Source organism: Hevea brasiliensis, unplaced genomic scaffold (assembly GCF_030052815.1).
Source record: "Hevea brasiliensis isolate MT/VB/25A 57/8 unplaced genomic scaffold, ASM3005281v1 Scaf598, whole genome shotgun sequence".
Taxonomy (NCBI): domain Eukaryota; kingdom Viridiplantae; phylum Streptophyta; class Magnoliopsida; order Malpighiales; family Euphorbiaceae; genus Hevea; species Hevea brasiliensis.
Genome location: NW_026615137.1, coordinates 1 through 14,331, shown reverse-complemented (window position 1 = coordinate 14,331; position 14,331 = coordinate 1). Strand labels below are relative to the sequence as shown.

Genomic DNA, 14,331 nt, shown 5'->3' with positions numbered 1-14,331 from the left:
CAATTTATGACCAGAACAACTAAACCTAAAGAAGAATTGCTTGAATTGGATCCTAAAATAGACAAAACTTTAAGAACCATCAGGAGAGAAAAGAGAAACCAAGAGCCAGCACCAGAACCTGAAATTCTTGAAACTCTAGTCATGGCTAACAACAACAATAGACCAAGACCCTTGAGGCACTATGGAGTTCTGACTATCTAAGGATTCCAATCTAGTGTTACTAGGCCTATAGTTGAGGCCAACAATTTTGAACTCAAACTAGCATTGCTTTAAATGATTCAAAAACTAAATTTGGAGGCTTACCCATGGAAGATCCACATTATCACCTCTGATGCTTTCTCACTTTGTGTGACACTTTGAAAATGAATGGGGTCACTGATCAAGCTATTAGACTCTGAGCATTCCCATTCTCACTTCAAGATAAGGCAAGAAAGTGGCTACTTTCTCAATCAGCTGGAACATTCACCACTTGGGAGGATCTTTCACAAGCCTTCGTAGCAAGGTATTTCCCACCTGCGAATACTGTAAAATTGAGGCTAGAACTGAACACTTTCAGATAAAAGGAAGGAGAGTCACTCTATGATGCATGGGAGAGATACAAAGACCTTCAAAAGGAATGTCCACACCATGGCCTAAAAGATTGGCTCATTGTTCAAAATTTCTATAATGGATCGCTACCATCCACAAGGAGTTCAGTCGACTCAGTAGGAGGGGACCTCATGGAGAAAACAATGACTAAAGCTTTAGAATTACTGGAAAGGTTGCATACCATAACTTCAAGTGGTTAAACGAGAGGGGAGATGTAAGAAAGATAGCAGGGATCCTAGAATTGGATGCCTTCAGCATGATTAATGCCTAGTTTGACCAGCTCACAAAAGACTTGATAGGATGTAGGCCAACGTAGTGGGATCAAGCAATCAATACTGCAAAAGCTGTGGGGGAGGTTATGCAACTTTAGAATGTAGTCATTACAATGAGCCTTCAATAGAGCAGCTGAACTATGTGAACAATAGAGGGAACTTCAACTAGAGACAGGTCAATAACCCTTATTTAAATACTTATAACCCTGGATGAAGGAACCACCCCCATTTTCATGGTCCAATTCACAAAATCTGCAAAATCATCCAATAAATAAATAGCAGGGATATAGGCCACCGCTACCAGGTTTCTAAAATAGAGGTCAGAATTGTAACACCCCTATGTTTGGTAGTGCGTTCTCATCGTTCAGCTGACTGTTGTACCTGGACTGACTAGGATGCCTAGAACTACACTTAGATATGGATGAGGAGACATAGAATAATGAAATATAAGAAAAGGAAAGACAAGAAAAATAAAGGAAAAATAATAGCAATGAAATGTAACCAAGTTAAACGAGCCGAGAACCCTAGCGATGGGTGACCGCACCGAGAAGTCACGGCGTGGACCGTTGACTAGCCCTGAACCGCGAGGAACCCTGAAAAATATTTTTAGGACTTAAATAAACACCTATTGAAGTATAAATACTATTAGAAATATCAAATAAAAATTAATTAATTAGTACAAAGAAAAGTGAGAAATCGAAAAACGGACAAAACCCGGTGTTACCGAAAAATCTGAATGCAACTAACAGGCATTGTGGTCATTTGACATCCTGAGTTGTCTTTTGACCTAAATGTCCATTAAAAATACATGATATTACACTTGGAAAATATAATGAAAAATTAAATTAGTGGTACCTAATGTAAATAGTAAAAATGGAGAGTTAAATGTGGGAAAATGAAAGTTAAGATTAAACTAATAGTTAATTTTGGCATAGTGCTCCACTAACTCATTTAAGTGGACCACTAACTCACCCTTTAGACAGCAGATTGAACTTCATCTTCAAGCTCCCAAATTCAGCCGAAAATGGTGAAAAGAAGATCCACCATAGTCGTCCACTTGAAAGCTTCATGCAAGCTTGATTTAAGCTTCGTTCTTGGCACCTTTCTTCACTAAAAGTTGTCCATACACCTTGGGCAGTAGATTGGCAGCAAGAAAACCAAGTTTTGGAGAGATTTTGAAGAGTTTCCAAAGTGGTAAGTTTGTGTTTTTGGTTAGTGCTTCATTAAAGTTAGTAAGGAGGTTATGGGTACTTGAATTGTAGAAAGAATTTTGGAGTTTGATGTTCTAGGGGAGATGTTTATTTTTGGCAGCCATGGAAATTCTTTGAGGACAGTTTATTTTGCTTGTAAATGGTAGATTAAAGGATTGATTAAATGTTTATGTATGTAGGAAATTATTTGGGTAATGTATACTTAGTATATGTGAATGTGTATTTGAAATTTGAAGCTTGGAAATTAATAGAATGTAAATGCATGAATCGGCAGCCTGGTTTGGTGAACCATAAGGATGTTATTTCATGTTTGGTTTATGGAATATTAATGTTGAATTGCAGTAGTTGTTAAGGCAGCTTGGGTATATGTATGGTGGTGTAAGGTTGGATATGTAAATGAGCATGAATAGATGATTAAATTGTTGTAATTGAGTTTGACAAATTCTGCACTTATTGGTGTATGTTGAATGTGATTGTAAGCTTCCAAAACGATCAACAATATGTGGTAAAATATGTTTAGATTATGGTACAAACCAGAATGGGCATGAATGTGAAGTTTGGTAAGTGTTAAAGGTGACCTTTGATGAGTATGAACAAAATACAATAGGGCAGTTTGTGTTTTGGGCTTAAAACCTTAAGTGTGCGGCTCTAATTGGTCTGAGACTAATTGAGGTGAAACTAGGCACAAAATGTGCCAACTTTCATGAAGGAAGCTTATCAAAATTCTGCTTGTAAGGTAACTTGAAAAATGACCAAATTCGGATTAGCCATCAATCTCTTGAATTAAAAATGCCAGAAATTGTTTCTAGTGTCCTGTTTACATCTTTAATCTCTTAAAAGGCAGAACTTGATTTTCTAATTCATAAAAAAAGCTTTAGAAGCTATTCAAGGGCTGCCATAGGTGTTCTTGGTGTGGACAAGCTAAAGGAATAATATTTGGTGTCCTGAAGACGAATCTCAAAGGCGCAAACACACTGCAGTGCATTAAGAGGTTAGTGTGTTTGTTCTTGATTTAATCTAGAGTTCTAAAATTAACTGATTAATTTTAAAATCTTAAATGGCAAATACAGATCCAAAAACATATTAAAAGAGTTTTAATATGTTGTTTATCATTGAAATCAAATAGATAAAAATAAATCTTGCATGATGCATGTGACCCTAGGTGAAAAATTTTTGAATTCAATGGTATAAACTTGTGTTTTTCACTCTTCTTTTATTTAACATTCTTACACTAAATGACTACTTCACAGAACCTTAACCTTAGGGATCTGATTTGATCGAAGTTTTCTTATCTGTTAATCCAATATGGCAATATGTTGCTCCTCGAACATCAAGTCCTCATCAACTCACAGATTCACAAAGACATGAGAAGGATCAGGAATGTACTTTCTAAGCATGGAGATGTGGAACATTGAGTGGACATGAGAAAGGCTCGGCGGTAACTCTAGCCAGTAGGCAACTGCTCCTACTCTGTCTGTGATCTCAAAAGGCCCTATGTATTAGGGTGCCAGTTTGCCTTTCTTTCGAAACCTCATGACTCCCTTCATAAGGGAGACATTTAGGAACACATAGTCACCCATTGCAAATTCTACATCTTTCCACCTTGGATCTGCATAACTCTTTGCCTCATGAAAATGTCTTTAAACGCTCTCTAATCAAAGGAACCATATCTCAAGTAGACTACACCAAATCTAAATCATATACTCTCACATCTCCAACTAGAGCCAACAACTCTCTATCATATCTGAAGTAGACTACACCAAATCTAAATCATGTACCCCTCTAGGACACTAGAGCCAACAACTCTCTATCACATACTATAATCCCACATAGGATGCCATTCTGTAGGTCACCAACATTGGTAGTAATCTGCTATCTCTCTTGAAGGATATTACCATACTCTGCAGCACAACTGATGGTAAAAGAGTTTCAATATCTACTACATTGCCACAACTACATAAGTCTATCAGCTTTCTTATTATACTATAGACTTTTCTAAAACATCTTTTCATAGGCTATAAATAAAGATTCGTAACCTTCAATCTACTTTAGGAATTAGAACCACACTCTACATTTCACTGTCACACAAAGAGTACTATCTTTATCAAACTCTAGGTAAAAGTACACTGTAATGACAAAACTAAGATCCCATACCTGAGACCAAATGGTCCCACTCTGTGAATGCTACCTTTACTTTATGACTATACTGAAACCTCTAATCTTAAAGCAACTCCTCATATAACTCTAGCTCATGTGAGAGTGACCGAGTCATTAACTCTGGTTACCATCCAACTATAATCTTTTAACATTCTAGCTGAAGAGTTTTAAACCCCTATTTAGGAGTTCCAAACTCCTTTGTAGAATTAGAACTCTGTTCTGGCATAACTGTATCAAAATAGAGGCTGTCTGCAAACACCCTTAGGAAACACATTAGGGATGCTACGTAGTTCTATACAATAATCCTATGTCAATACTGTAATCTGCAGCTTACAACATAAACATTGAGAACATTACATAGTTACTACGGTGCATTTCAATATACTAGGTTTCCTAATCTCTTGTCTCTCTTAAACTCACTAATAGCATAAACTTAATGTGACGGGGCTATCCACTGATGACTGCCAGTAGTGATAGCCTCACCCCTATTTAAGGCAACTATACTACCATAGCTCGCCTTTATGTACTCATTCCTTGCATTAGATCGGCACATCATTTAGCCCTACTATGATAGAAACGCAACATTTTTTTGGAGTACATATTCCTAAGGCAAACTTTAACGCATTTGCTAACTTTAACTCACATCACCATGTACTCCACAAAAATTGAACCACTAAACTAAAGCACTCTTACACTCTCCAAGGAATAATGCAAAATCTAAAAATAAGGAATTATAAAAAAAGACGAAATAGAATCCCATACTGCATAATGACAACTCTAGTTACACACTTTCCCTTGAATCTAAAGCATAAGCTCTGATACCAACTTTTTCACTACCTAAATTATTGGTTGGACCAAAGATTAGGACTTGGGTATAAGGCCCCCAAAGCCCATAGTAAGCCTAACTATTTTAGCCCAACCATGAAGCCCATATTCTAAGTCTCAATTTAAGAAACTAACCGGACAGAGTCTGACCTTAACCTGGATTATCCAACTAGGAGTTCTTGACTCACTCGACCTGTAATCACAAAATATATCCATTTGGGGAGCTCAGCTCACCCTCATAATACTTATTAAAGGCTCAAAAATACTACGGTTGATGGGACCCATCAAATTTTTATGTCGAAAATTTTGAAATTTATATCACCGCAAAGCTCTTGCCAAGTAGAGCACGCGGTGATCTCTGAATCTCCGTGGAGTTCCTAGTCTAGGAGAAATCTAGCCCAAAAGTGGAAATAGGCTAAAACTTTCCAGGCTTGAATTGGACAAATACCTTGACAAAAATTTATGTTCTTAGTGTCTTTGGAAAGCTCTCAAAGTGTAGAGGTTGATTGGGATGGACCTAACTGATTGGTGACCAGATCGACCATAATCGACCTTACAAGTTGAAGAGTCGTGCTGCTCATAGGAGGGACTTCAACTCGATTTTTCGGCTTCCTAGGGCTGCAGCCAGCGGTGGGGATGGTTGCTGGTGGTGTTCCGGTGAGCTGGGGAGGAGGGGGAGGTAGTGGTCGGTGGTGGGGAAGAGAGAGGAGAGAGAAAATGAAGAGGGAAGGGGAGGTGCCTAGTGCGACACAGGAGGGAGGAAGAAAAAGGGAAAATGGGCCCTTTTGAAAGGGTTTGATAGAGCAGGAATCTACAAGTATTAATTCATAAAATTTTCTATTTTTGTAAGGGTTTTCTAGGATAAAATAATGGTTTGGTTGAAATAAGTTTTGGATGATGTTTGGGTAATTTGGGTTATTAAAGTTTCCATTAAAAATTTTGAGTTCTAGGATTGTAATGTGTTTTGCAATAGGTTTAGTATAAGAGGCAAATTTTGTTTTAATAATGCTTTTTGTTTGTTGGGTTAAAGGTTAGGCTTTTTAATAATGCTTCAGTGTAATTAGAGGCAAATTTTGTTTGTGGGGAGGAGGAAGAGGCTTTAGAGCTGGAGGCTTTGTGTACTAATGTAAAGGATTCTTTAAGAGATGTATTGGAAGGAGAAGTGGGTCTAATTAATCTTGAATTAATTGGAGGAGGTGAAGGCTGTAATGGTACATAAGTATTTTTTATATAATCGTCAACTGTAATTTTCTTTTTAATAGGAGTGCTCATTAATTTTGATCTTAAGCTTTTCCCTGTAAAAATTCATGTGTAAGAAAATCAAGTAAAGAGTTAGAAGATCCTTTGATATATTCAATTATAAAATCAAAACATCCTAAAAGAGTTTGTCATCTTGCAAAAACTTATTTCGAAATCAAATTTCTAACATATTTTTGTAAAACATCTTCAGCAACTGACCAATCAATGCATAATAAAAATTTTTTGTTTACTAAATCATCTTGAAATTTTGTAATATATAAAACAATAGATAAAACTTCTTTTTTAATTGTAGAATAATTTGTGTGGGTTGCATAATCTCTTTTTGGGATGTTCCAATTATATAATTGATTTTCAATTTTAACAATATCAGAATCTAATATATCAAACTCTTGATGGTTAAAGTTCAGATGGAATGGAAGAAGAAGAAGAAGAAAGATCTCTTCTACTAATGGACCGGAACAAAGAAGATATTATAGTAATAGGAATGAGAAACTTATTGCGATCTAGTAAATTGATTATTTATATAAACAAAATTTCATTTAATTAGAATTTATATATATAATTTTATCATTTATTGGTCTTTGTAAATATATGACCGTAATTGATATTTTTTTTTAATAATGTAAATAATATAGATTAAGGGTATTTTTTGTTAGTTTGAAAATTCATTCACTCATTCACACATTTATATATAAAAATAAAAATAAAATAAAAATTATATTATAGAATAAATAAATTATAGATTTATAGTATCAATCTAAAATTGATATTATATAAATGACTTCATTTTATAGTTTTCACTAATTTATAAGAGTCATTTTAATTTTTTATATAATATATATTCTTAAAACACAAAATAATAAATATTTTAAAATTTATTAATTGATTAATATTTAAATTTTTTAAAATTATATATATAAAAATAAATTACGGTATATACAATAAATTAAAATAAAACTAATATTATGAAAAATGCTTAATGAAGAATATCATAGATTTAAGTTATAATTATTAATTTTGTTTAATTAAAAATATTTAAAATTTAGCTTTTAATTAATTAAAATAATTAAACTATATTAATATTAACCATTATAAAAATAAAAAAATAAAATTGACTCGCATTCATTAAAATAACGTCTTCACAAGAAAAATCTAAACCTAAACCTCAGATTTTTTTGTCCCTTCAACATGCACACGCTACCCACCACAAACCATATTTGAAGTTCTCTCTAAAGACACGCCACAAAGACACCGATACATATTTTTTAATAATGTAAATAATATAGATTAAGGGTATTTTTGTTAGTTTGAAAATTCATTCACTCATTCACACATTTATATATAAAAATTAAAAATAAAATAAAAAATTATATTATAGAATAAATAAATTATAGATTTATAGTATCAATCTAAAATTGATATTATATAAATGACTTCATTTTATAGTTTTTACTAATTTATAAGAGTCATTTTAATTTTTATATAATATATATTCTTAAAACACAAAATAATAAATATTTTAAAATTTATTAATTGATTAATATTTAAATTTTTAAAATTATATATATAAAAATAAATTACGGTATATACAATAAATTAAAATAAAACTAATATTATGAAAAATGCTTAATGAAGAATATCATAGATTTAAGTTATAATTATTAATTTTGTTTAATTAAAAATATTTAAAATTTAGCTTTTAATTAATTAAAATAATTAAACTATATTAATATTAACCATTATAAAAATAAAAAAATAAAATTGACTGCATTCATTAAAATAACGCTGTTTCACAAGAAAATCTAAACCTAAACCTCGATTTTTTTGTCCCTTCAACATGCAACACGCCACCCAAATACAAACCATATTTGAAGACAGCACTGCTTTCTCTCTAAAATCGACACGCCACAAAGACACCGATACATATTTTTTTAATAACGTAAATAATATAGATTAAGGGTATTTTTTTGTTAGTTTGAAAATTCATTCACTCATTCACACATTTATATATATAAAAAAAAAATTATATTATAGAATAAATAAATTATAGATTTATAGTATCAATCTAAAATTGATATTATATAAATGACTTCATTTTATAGTTTTCACTAATTTATAAGAGTCATTTTAATTTTTTATATAATATATATTCTTAAAACACAAAATAATAAATATTTTAAAATTTATTAATTGATTAATATTTAAATTTTTTAAAATTATATATATAAAAATAAATTACGGGTATAAACAATAAATTAAAATAAAACTAATATTATGAAAAATACTTAATAAAAATTATCATAGATTTAAGTTATAATTATTAATTTTGTTTAATTAAAAAATATTTAAAATTTAACTTTTTAATTAATTAAAATAATTAAATTATATTAATATTAATCATTATAAAAATAAAAAAAAATAAAATTGAGCTGCATTCATTAAAACAATTAAATTTCACAAAAAAATCTAAACTTAAACCCCAAAATTTTTTTTTTATCCCTTCAACGTGCCGCCGCCGTCTACCCAGCCACAAACCATATTTGAACAAACCACTCGTTTCTCTCTAAAACTGACACGCTCACAGCACACCGATACCCTCACTGTCATCGCCCCGCAATCTCGTCGAGTCATTCCTCACCCATCAAGCTCGTCCATCCCACGACCCTCAAGCTCGCCGCAGCTCAGAAATCTTTGCTTCTTGCCGCTCGTCCCTTCGACTCCTCCCTCTTATCTCAAGCTCCTCCCTGCTCTTCAGCTGAGGTAAGTTCATCTTCCATATCTTCTGCTAAATATTGTCCAAACATGTCTGATTTTGAGTTATTCTGGTCATTACAAGATTCATGGGGTTTGAGTCACCTTATAGATAAACCTGAAATTGAAATTTTTTTCTTCAAAGGCTATGGTTATTGATTTCGGAAATGGGATGTGTTTTGTTCTATATTGTCAAAACCATTTTTATTTTTCTCACAATTATTAACTATAAATTATACTGCTTTTGTGAATATGTTTATTTTTTCTTTTTTATTTCCCTAACTTTTTTTTTACCCATTTCTTCTGCTAGGCCATTTTTTATTTTATTTCATTTGTTCTTGATTGATGCTATCACCTTCAAATCATTTCTTCAAGTTGAGAACTTGCTGGCTGCTGCTGATAATTTATGTCAACATTTAGTACCATTTCTTATTCTTTAAGTTATAATCTTATAATTATAATTGCTTAACATTTTTTTCCGTAATAATTGCTTAACATTGGCTTCTGCTATTTAGGTATTTTGAGATGTCAACATTAGGTAACAGTGAGGCTGCCTCTGTTTCTCGGCCATCTAAGAGTTGTAAAGATTACGTTTCCATGAATATTTCAAAAGATTAGTGTTGTATTTATGAACTTGTTGTTTTATAATTCGTGATTTAATATGTTGTTATTTGACATGTTTGATACTATTTATATACTATGATTAATATTTTTATCATGTTTTATGTATTATGTTTGTTTAAATTATATAAACTTTGGTGAATATTTAATGTGATATGTTTAATTGTTTCTAAAAGTTTTTCTTTTGCAACACTTTATTGAAGTTTCTCTATAGTTTTAGGTTCAGGTTTCCTATCTTTTTCCCCCCTTATTTTCCAGCAAAAAGGATAGTAAAATAATGGGTTTGGGCCGGTTAGGAAAGTATGCTGTTACTAGTTATCGGATTTGGTATGGGTTGGGGTAATGAAATATATATTTCATTTGGGTTTGAGACAGGCATGGGTAGTTATATTCTTCACGGGTTTGGGTTCAGATAAATTGAAATTCCTGGGTACCCTACCCATTGTACTATTTGGTTCAACCTCCATACTTATCTGGTTATTCTCTCTCTCTCTCTCTCTCTCTCTCTCTCTCTCTCTTTATGTTTGCATAAGATTGTAAAGTAGTAACAGAGGTTTTAATTTGTTGGTCTTGTGAATTTTGCTGCAATTTTAATACCAAGATGGAGACTCAAAGAAAGAAAAGAAAAGAACACAAAATTTGTTTTCATGAACTTGTAGTCTCGGTCTCCCCCATTTCTTTGAATTTATTATTTTTTGTTTTCTAGTTGAAGGCTAATTTATTGGGAAGTGAAGAAATGTTACGGCCGTGTGGGATAAAGGGGCAGAAGAGGAAGAAGAGAGAGGACAGATATTATAAATAGGAAGATGAAGTGGAAGCCAAGAGCAATCCATAGAAAGAGCGAAAAGAGCTATGGTTGAAGAAAAGAAATGGCTATGGAAACCAGCGGAAGGAAGAAGAAGAATTAGAAGGGCAAACACATGAAATGGCAGGCATCCCAATTGTTCCAAGTGATTTAAAAACAAAAAAGCCTGGGCTTATATTTGTGCTTGAGAGGGCCTCTTTGGAAGTTGCTAAAGTTGGAAAGGTGTGTAATGCTCATTGGGGTCCTTTTTTCTTATAGATGCTTTTGGGTCGATGAAAGTTTTGCATAAATGAATATAGATGTTTAGAGTTGACTGTAAATTGCATTAATTGGAGTCGAATTATGGCTTTAGGCTCTTAAGATTGTAGATTTTTGTCCAAGATTTCTACTCTATCTAATTAGGTCTCTTCGGGCAGAGTTACCAGATTTTGAATTCTGACGATCATGCAAATTTCTTGTGGAAAAATAACAAAAATCCAGCTGATTATAGGCCTGATATTGTTTATCAGGTTAGTGCATTTTAGGATTCATTGCTATTGTTTGCCGCCAATGATTTTTCTTTAAGTCCCAGTTTAGAACCATTATTGGTCTCGGTTTTATTTGGTTATAGACACAGTATAAATGTTGGTCAATGATGTGAGTTGCCTTAATAACTGAGGCTTCTTTTGGTTAGCTTGCTTTTCTTTTTCTGAGCAAAAATCAAAAAGCGAAATTTGTTAAACATGCAATAAAAGCAAACAATTTATTGAAATATAAATCAATAATTCTCTCTCTCTCTCTCTCTTATGAAGTGTTATACTTTCTTATTCTTACATTTGTTTTTAAGCAAAATCAAAATCAGTAAAAAGTGCATTTTAGAAAGCGCAAACAAACCAGGTGGAGGCTAAAGTTAATGATATGTTATTTCTGAAAGGAAGAAATCATTTTGGAATAGGGATGACATGGAAATTTTTTTTGCCATGTTAAAACCTCATTTCAAATTAATTTTGTTTCTTATGTTATGATTGTTGATGATGATGCCAGGCTCTCCTATCAATATTAGATAGTCCAGTAAATAAGGCTGGGAGGTTGCGAGCTGTATATGTGAAAACAGATAAGGGTGTTCTTTTTGAAGTTAAACCACATGTGCGTATACCAAGGACATATAAACGATTTGCTGGAATTATGTGTGTTAAGCTAATCTGATCCAGTCACTTAAATATAATGCTGATTGTCATGATCTTTTGTTTGCTTTGAGGTGCTCTTACTGTTTACTACCTTATTAAATCTTGCAGTGCAGCTGCTTCAGCAACTGAGTATAACTGCTGTTGGTAAGCGTGAGAAGCTTTTGCGTGTAATCAAGAATCCTGTGACCCAGTACCTGCCTGTCAACTCTCGTAAAATAGGTAAGCTTCAAGTTTTTCGGCTGTTCCCTTTAATGGACAATTACTACTTGCTAGCAATGATAGATTTTCTGGATTTTGCATCAGGGTTCTCATATAGTTCAGAAAAACTGGTTAAAATGAACAAGTATGTAGCTGCAGTCAGTGATGATGTGGATATTGTTTTTGTGGTATGTTCAAAACTAACAAATGCTTTTATACCACTTGCTTTCTCATTGAGACTTGTAGCCTGATCTCTCACCTTATAATTCCAGGTTGGTGCAATGGCCCATGGAAAAATTGATTGTGATTATATAGATGATTTCATAGCAAGTAAGTTCTTCCTAGATCACTTACTTCCTTTTATGTAATTATATTTCTATTAAAATTTGCATTTTTCTTATTGTGCATGTGAATTTTTCCATTTTATATTAAAACAAAAAATTCTTGTTTTGCCCGTGCTTTTGTGATAGCTTTTTCCCTCCCCACTTTTCCTGTTCCTTAGTCTAAATCTTATAAGCTGATGGCTCACAATTTTTAGTTCATGTAAAGATCCAAGTCTTATCCATCAAGATCTGGCTGTGTTGAAGGCTATGGATCAAAAGCTGACTTAATGCAATTGTAACACTTTCTTATCAAGTATTTTCTTGCTTTTATATCTGATTAACAAGAAAAGTAATGTATAGCATGCATGCCTGTCTTCTTGTCAATACTTTTGCTTATTTCTGGAATTTAGACTCGTAAGTCTGGTTATACTTAGATTTGAGTTAATTTGGTTGGCTTTCTGAATTATATTCAGCTTTTCTTCTATTTTATGGTTTGAATCCATTTCCAACAAGTGCAGATTATCGCTAAGATGGGCAATGGAAACCTAATTGGATAATGTTAGCAATTGGATTACCAAAACAAGTAGATTGATTTTAGGGGACAATTAGTACTATTCTTACTTTTAATCTATTGGAGAGAAGGTTGCAGGATTTCTTGGCCATAGATGGGGAAATTTTTAATAGCCCTATGCATTATGATTGGTTCTTATCTGTCTTAGCATAACAGTTCACTACAACTCAATTCAACTCAATTAAGCTTTTATCCCAAAAATTTGGGGTCGGCTACATAGATTCTCTTTCTCCACTTTAAATGATTTTGGATTAAATCCTCGGAAATGTGTAATGCTTCTAGGTCATGTTGTATTACTCTTCTCCAAGTCAATTTAGGTTTATTCCTTCTTTTCTTTCTATCCTCTAACCTAATGTGCTCTACTTGTCTAACTAGAGCCTCCGTGTGTCTATGCTTCACATGACCAAACCACCTCAATCTCTCTTCTCTCAACTTATCCTCAATTGGCACCACTCCTACCTTTTCTCTAATTCTCTCATAATCATTACGGACTTTATCTAGTCTAGTATGGCCATTCATTGACCTTAACATTCTCATCTTCGCAACTCTCATTTTACATATATACGATTCCTTCAGTGTCCAACACTCTCTACCATATAACATGGCCAGTCGCATGGCTGTACGGTAAAATTTTCCTTTCAACTTATTGGGAATTTTGCGATCACATAAAACTCTTGTGGCATGTCTCAACTTCAACCATCCAGCTTTAATCCTATGACTTAACATTCTTCTCACATCCCCCATCTACTTGAAGGACTGAGACGAGATATTTAAAGTTATTACTTTTGGACAGTACCACTCTATCCAAATGAACTCGTTCCCTATCATCATTTCGTCCTTCACTGAACTTGCAATGTATATATTCTGTCTGCTCTACTTAATTTAAAGCCCTTTGACTCTAGAGTACTTTTCCAAAGCTCTAGCTTTCTATTGACTCCTTCTCGTGTCTCATCTATCAAAACTATGTTATCTGCAAACATCGTGCACCAAGAGATATTGTGAATATTCATGAACTTGATCCACATTCAAGATGTCTAATCAACCTAATGCAATGTATGTATTGTGAATATCAAAACTTGCCTTACAAGAATAAAGGCTGTTACGGCCTTTAAGTAATAGTCGGTGATAGCCTTTACCTTTTAGTAACGGCTGTTATGCACCAAATTTTAAAATCCCGTTATTTAACAACGATAACAGTAATGGTAGGGCAATTTTCCTTTACATAATGGTTGTTATGTAATGTCCGCTATTTAAAACCATGATTCCTCCTTCCTCGTTTCTGGTTAAGAACATCTCTGTTGATTGAAGCTTCAGCTCCTGCTCTATTTTCCTTGCCACATCCATCTGGGATGTCCATTGCCACATCCATCTGGGATGTCCATTTCATGCGAACGGATTCTTACTTGGATGTCCTCTCATAATCCGTTGAGAAAGTACCCCATATAGTACTGGTTGGAGATCCTTGAGCCGTGCGAGCTACAAAATCATCAATAAATTCTTGTAGACCCCAGCTAAGGCCATACGGTTTCTTGTTGCCTCTCACCTCAATAACACTGCTCAATGATAAAGTTTCCGTTAAAAGT

The 14,331-nt window shown here is 33.2% G+C and overlaps 2 pseudogenes; one reads left to right on the top strand and one right to left on the bottom strand.

Moving 5' to 3' along the window:
* Nucleotides 1–533: 533 nt before the first annotated feature.
* Nucleotides 534–634, bottom strand: LOC131177581 (small nucleolar RNA R71; annotated as a pseudogene).
* A 9,761-nt stretch (nucleotides 635–10,395) lies between these two features.
* LOC131168764 (uncharacterized) lies at nucleotides 10,396–12,643 on the top strand (annotated as a pseudogene).
* Nucleotides 12,644–14,331: the final 1,688 nt, after the last annotated feature.